This window comes from Rutidosis leptorrhynchoides, chromosome 11 (genome assembly GCF_046630445.1).
Source record: "Rutidosis leptorrhynchoides isolate AG116_Rl617_1_P2 chromosome 11, CSIRO_AGI_Rlap_v1, whole genome shotgun sequence".
Taxonomy (NCBI): Eukaryota; Viridiplantae; Streptophyta; class Magnoliopsida; order Asterales; family Asteraceae; genus Rutidosis; species Rutidosis leptorrhynchoides.
This window is the reverse complement of record NC_092343.1, coordinates 155,793,421-155,800,543: the sequence shown is the minus strand read 5'-3', so window position 1 is coordinate 155,800,543 and position 7,123 is coordinate 155,793,421.

Below are 7,123 nucleotides of genomic sequence, written 5' to 3'. Positions count from 1 at the left end.
GGAAGTTTGTAATATTTTTATAATGCTAATAATAATAATAGTATTGATAGTAAAAATAATGATAAAAATCTTGAATATGATAATATTAATAATAATCATTTATTTTATTTTTATAATAAAAACAATACTATTGATAATAATACCTAATACTAATAATGAGTAATAATAATACTAAGTATGATAATAATGATAAAATTAATAATTTTACTAATAATGTTAATCTTAATAAAATGATAATTTTAATTAATAATAATGATAATAATACTTATATTAATAATTATAATGATAATAATAATAATAATAACACTTATAAATATGATAAAATTAATAATAATAATAATAATAATAATAATAATAATAATGATAATAATAATGATAATAATAAAGATAATAATAATAATTGACGTGCCCCGTCCTAATCCATCCGGACGAAGTCCATATCGATTATAAACGATTCACAATAGTTGATTACATCGCAAGGTACTTGACCTCTAAATGATACATTTTATAAACATTACATTCGTTTTTAAAAGACAAACTTTCATTTCATCGAAAGTTGACGGTATGCATACCATTTCATAATATATCCAACTATAAATGACCTAATCTATCATTTACTTAATAATAATCTCTAATGAACTTCAACGACTCGAATGCAGCGTCTTTTGAAATATGTCATGAATGACTCCAAGTAATATCCTTAAAATGAGCTAATGCACAGCGGAAGATTTCTTTCGAACCTGAAAATAAACATGCTTTAAAGTGTCAACCAAAAGGTTGGTGAGTTTATTAGTTTATCATAATCATTCATTTCCATCATTTTAATAGACCACAAGATTTTCATTTTCATTTTTCATAATTAAACATCTCATAGCAGGCTTTTCGCATCTTGCATAGAGATAAAAATCATTCATATGGTGAATACCTGGTAACCGAACTAACAAGGATGCATATGGAATATCCCCATCATTCTGGGACTCTACATCGGACATGATAAAATCGAAGTACTAAAGCATCCGTAACTCGGATGGGGTTTGTTGGGCCCATAGATCTATCTTTAGGATTCGCGTCAATTAGGGTGTCTGTTCCCTACTTCTTAGGCTACCAAGCTAAAAGGGGCATATTCAGTTTCGATCTTTCAACCATAGAATGTAGTTTCGATTACTTGTGTCTATTTCGTAAAGCAGTTATAAAAGTTGCGCATGTATTCTCAGCCCAAAAATATAAAGGGTAAAAAGGTAATTGAAACTCACCATACTGTATTTTGTAGTAAAAATACATATGATGTCAATTAACAAGTGTAGGGTTGACCTCGGATTCACGAACCTATATTATTCATATATTTATTAAACCATACCACATTTAATCAACTAAGTTTACTTATATTCTATAATGTATTAAGTTTAATATCTTTATATATATAATTACATTAACACTTATAATATGTTACAATATATATAATATATATTTTAATTAATGTTATAGCAATATATATATAATAAATATATTAGTTAATATATTAAAAATTTTAGTGTGTAATATTAGTATACTTGTAATATATTTTTATATAAATATTATTTGTTTGTTAAAATAATAATTATAATAATACTAAATTAATAATGATAATACTAGTAATTAAAAGAAATAATAAAAGTAATATTAATACTAATAATAATAATATTGATAATAATATTAATAATGATATAAATTATAATAATAATAATGACAATAACAATAATAATAGAAATGTTAAATATTAATAAAAATGATAGTTTTAGTATTAATGTTAAAAATGTTAATTTTGATAAAATGATAATTTTAACGTTTTTAGCAATCTTACTAATAATAACGATAATGATACTAATAATATTAATTATATTAATGGTAATAATAATCCTAACATTAATGTTATTAATAATTAACATAATAATAAAAACAATAATAATAAGAGAAAATGCTACCTCCTAAAGAATCGGATTTAAAAACAAAAGACCTCCGCCCGGGCTCGAACTCGTGACCTCTCGCTCACCCACAAACATCCTTAACCATTCATCTGTGTCTGTTTTTCTGTTTAAACTACAACTCTAATATCTTTTATCTTAATCTCCGTATTCATCTTCATGTTCTAATCACTCCTTCATATTTGTCGTAACAGCCAGCAGGAACCAGAATTTGGGGTCGGCCCAACAAGAAAAATAATTGGGTCACGACCCAAATAACTAATACGGCCCAACACTAAACAATTTGAAGACCCAGTCCACAGTAACATATGGCGGGTTTGTTCTTCCTTCCCTTCGTAATCGTTCTTAACCATTTCATTATTAATATCACGATCATTGAATTATTATCTTACTCATAATCATAATCATATTTTTTATCATTTCATGTATCATTTATCAATTATTATTATCATATATTCTTTATCACAATCACCATCTAACATCACTTATCATAATGTCAATATCACCATCTTTATAATCGTCATCTCCATCATCATATATCACGATCATCACCATACGTTCATCATAAACATAACCATTTAACATTATCATAACCACTTAACCTCATCATCATACTAATACATCATCATCATTATTTCTCTTGGCCCAACAGAAAAATGTAGGACTTCAGCCCACCAGAAACTGAAATTCGGCCCAAATAGCAAAAGGAGTCCAATTCATTATCAGTTGTGGGATATCGAGCAGGGATTTGTGACCGAAATGTATTATGCGAATAAAATAAAAAGTGGGGTTATCTATAATTGAATTTGTCGGCCACCGTATATGGATATCACATTCATCTCCGTTTTGTTTATTATTTTTTTTAATGACGATGGAAAGAAGAAAATAATGAAACCAAAAAGTGGTTACCTTTACAGCTCATTATCCTATCTTTATTTTCCATTCTTTTCGAGTTTAAATTCCACAGAATCGGGAGAGGAGTACAGCGGTTAAATTAAAGGAGACAATTAGACCAATATTACTTTGTAAGACAAATAACAAAACCCATGTTGGTTTTGGTTTCGTTGCAGCCAAACAGAAATACGGTTAAGGTGGAGTGTTGATGGGTTTTTGGTTGTCCAGTTCTTAATGGTGGTATTAAGAGATGTTGATGGTGGCGTACAGTAGAGTGGTGGTGATGAAGTCGTGAAGATGGTGATAGTAGTAGAAGGGTGGTGAGGTGCTGGTTGTGGTGGTAGTCGGTCGTGGCGAGTCGTTATAGTGTTTGTAGGTCACGGAGGTTCACAAGTCAGGAATGAAGAAGCAATTGTGATCTAGTGAACCAAAACAGAAAGAAAAAAAATATATGTACCATGAATATAATGGTGGTCCATGTTCGATCAATGAAAGGAAAACAGAAAAATTAGGTAATCGATGGTTTGTTAAGGTGGTTTATTTGGTGATAATTGTTTTGGTGACCAACCATTGATGGGTTTGTTTGAGTACATGTAGTAGGTACAGCATCCTGCAGTCTTCGAACAGTAGAAGTACAAGAACGATCGATAGTAACAAAAATGGGTGGTGATTCATGTTGATGTTGGTGGTTGTTTGTGGTTTTTGGGGTGGATATCGAACCCAACAGAAACAGTAACAGTAAGCACTTCACGATGGGGTTGTGATGGTGGTCTAGTGGTAATCTTTGTGGTATTGGTTCTATGATGTACCCAATATAGAAATAGAAAACAAATGATGAGATTGTGTTGGTTGTGTGATGGTCGTGCATCATAGTTGTAAGTTGATAGTGATAATATTATGTAGATCGTTGTTCATCTAGGAGAGGAGTAGAGAGAAGTAGCAGAGAAGAGTTGAAGATGGATATTGTGTTATAATAGAGTAAGAGAAGAGAAAAGAAAGATAATGCATGAACTTACTTTTGTTGTAATGGTAACCACATACATATACTATCATGAACATAATATAAACGATTAATATTTAAATAAGTATATATCTATCATTATGAATTCATCGTGCACTACATGAATCCTACTTTTGTTAAGGTCAATGAATGATTTAATAAGTAAAAAAAAATTTATTCCATAATTGTGCACAAACAGATAAAAAGCATGTACTTAAAGTTGATCGATAATTGAATATAAATCAATCAAACACAGTAAGCTTAATCAATCTAATATAATAATTCAATCACTAGTTTGAGTTTTGATTCAGATTATAGCTAAATGTTAAATCAATTGAAAACATAAATAATATAATAATGTATCTTAAATAAGGAATTTGTTATTAAAATTAAATAATTAGATCCTAAATATATTTCTAATAAGTCTATAATTTATATCACTCATTTTTGGATCATCGTTTATTTTAAAATCATATATATTTTCAATATTCATAAACACATTTTAAATACACGTTGCGAGTTATTTATATATTTAATTCTAATAATTGATATCTTATTTATATATTCAAATTATGTCATTTAAACCAAACATTTTCATAATCAAATTCTATTGGGTCGAAAAGCGTTTCCGCACATTTGAAAATAGATTAATCAAATATTAAGAAATTTAATTCTCCACTAACTTTTGTCTAACTTTTGTTAATTGACACATTTGTTCTTACTTGTAATCACTTTACCAATTTCCGAATCTTGTTAAAAAGAACAGATTTCTTAAATCATAGTGGACCTCATAACAGAGACTCGTAATCATAATTCCATGTATCTGATAATTCAATATATGATATTATCTTTTAATCTCGTCGATAACTATAATGAACTTATATTGAAACAAAATACGTTCATATAAAGTATTATATATCTAGTACTTTGTTAACGTTTTCAATTAATAAGTATATATTATATATACATATCTATATACACATAAACGTTCGTGAATCGTAGAGCACAGTCAAAGGGTAATGATTACATGAATATAGTTTCAAACTTTTCGAGACTCAACATTACAGATTTTGCTTATTGTGTCGGAAACATATAAAGATTAAAGTTTAAATTTGGTCGAAAATTTCCGGGTCATCACAGTACCTACCCGTTAAAGAAATTTAGTCCCCGAAATTTGATAGAGGTCATCATGGATAACAATAAGAATGTTTTCATGACAAATATGAGTTGATAAATAGAGTTTTATCATCATTGAGTAATATGGATAAAACCATTTGATTTTGTGAAGAGTACAAGTGAAGCTATCACCAAAGAGTGAAATGAGTAGGTATAGATTCATCATATCCTTTGACGTAGATAGGATTGATTTCCCAAGTTCAAGAGATTTGGAGAAAATCTTCGTAATAAGATTTGATTCTTCGGTGATCAAGGGAATTAGGATTCGCTTTAAATGATTTCATTTGTTTTGATTGCTCTGTCGAATATTTTACTATAAATCCACCCCCGTCGTTTCCTTACAACTCACACCTTCTATTCTTTCTCCCTCAACTCATACTTTAAAGTATTCATCAATATGCTCCATCCCGTTTTGATCCTTGATATACTTCTAACCTTCATATCTGTCATTCTCCTCTTTTATCTACCACCGGAGGATTTTATTTACTTCTACTATTATCTTGGGGTTATAGTGTTATTAATTTTCCCGTGTCTTTACGTTGCAATACATATTGATATACACGGTTTGTAAATTATGTGTCGTTGTTGGGATTTATATCTTTCCTTATTCTTCGAAGTCTATGCTTCTGTTTTATATAATCATTGTCATCCACAGTTAATGCTCTCTCCTATTTACTGCGATTTATACTCCAATTTCTATTTCAGAGCTTCATTCTTTCGTTTCCTCTTCCCGTCCTCAAGTCAAGCGAATAATGGTCCAGAATTTGTAGATATGAAGTTTGAAATGAACATAATTAATGTTCTTAGAAAGAAATCGTAATAGCACGATCTTGATTTAGAAAATTATCAGAATTCAAGGAAAAAGATAGAACTATCAAGAATATATATGCTTGATATGTTTGGAGATTAGATAGAATGTAAGAGTCGTGTAACATGGCACGTGATGATGGTACTGTGAATCATCACGTTTCATTAGAAACTCAGCATGAATTACTGTAATATAATTACGTTGATCAAGTTTCATTATATTATACTAACTCATGCTTGAGTTCCCAAAACTACTTCAAAAACATTCACAATTTAAACTCGAATTTTAAAAAAATTTAGAAACTAAAGTAGTTTCCTTTATGATGTAATATAGATAGATAGCACGAAGAGATAAATAATTTCGGACGAGAATATTTATGAAAATATCCTCAGAAATATCGAAGATATTTATGATGATATTTTAGAATTTCTAAGTTCGATGGTTTATGAAGAAAGATTTTACGCAAGATTTTAACATGAGTACGGAGCTAGATATTCGTTGAAGGTTTCACCGGATCCAGAATTACCTGGTTTCTTTGAATATATGGTATGGTCCTTGTATTTGGCCTTGGTCTCCTTCATGGTTTGCTCAATCTGTTTTTCAGTACCAAATTTTCTATCGAGCGTTCTTAACACTCCTTTCTTTATCATCAAACTTTTGGCCGTTTAGACCATCTACAATTTTTTTCTGTTTACTCTGCATTTAATGCTACGATATCTGAATCATCGGTTATCAATCCGAGGTGGTTTCAGGAGAATTGTGTTTTTAGATGATTAAACGCTGATGGTAATATGGTGAAATATAAAAGGTTCCCCGGTAATAATAAAAGAGCACACATATATATCAAAGTTATGATAAGGCTGTTTCAAACGAAAAGTCGAAGTTGACTTGCTGGAGCTGTGACAAAATTGGCTAATTTGGAAAGAGATTGAAAAGTTATTTTCGGTAATAATAATGCTAAAGATCTGACACATATACGTGTGGTTGGATCATCCTCTCGATTGTTTCTTAATTGAGGGGTTTCAAGGACCATGAAGGGTTTGAACGCGGATTGTAATCGTCAAGATACAAACGAGGTTTAAGATGAAATCAAGTGGCAAACTTGAGGAAATATTTAACTGTAGTAGATGTAATTTATTTACGATCTTTTAAGTCAAAATGTGTTGTAAATTATATTTCCTACTCTTTTAATAATTTTTTTTTTGTCCATGATAGTAGTCCAATAGTCCAATAGTTCAATAGTTCCACCAAAACTAGTATATTTTAAGGAAATAGTCATATAGG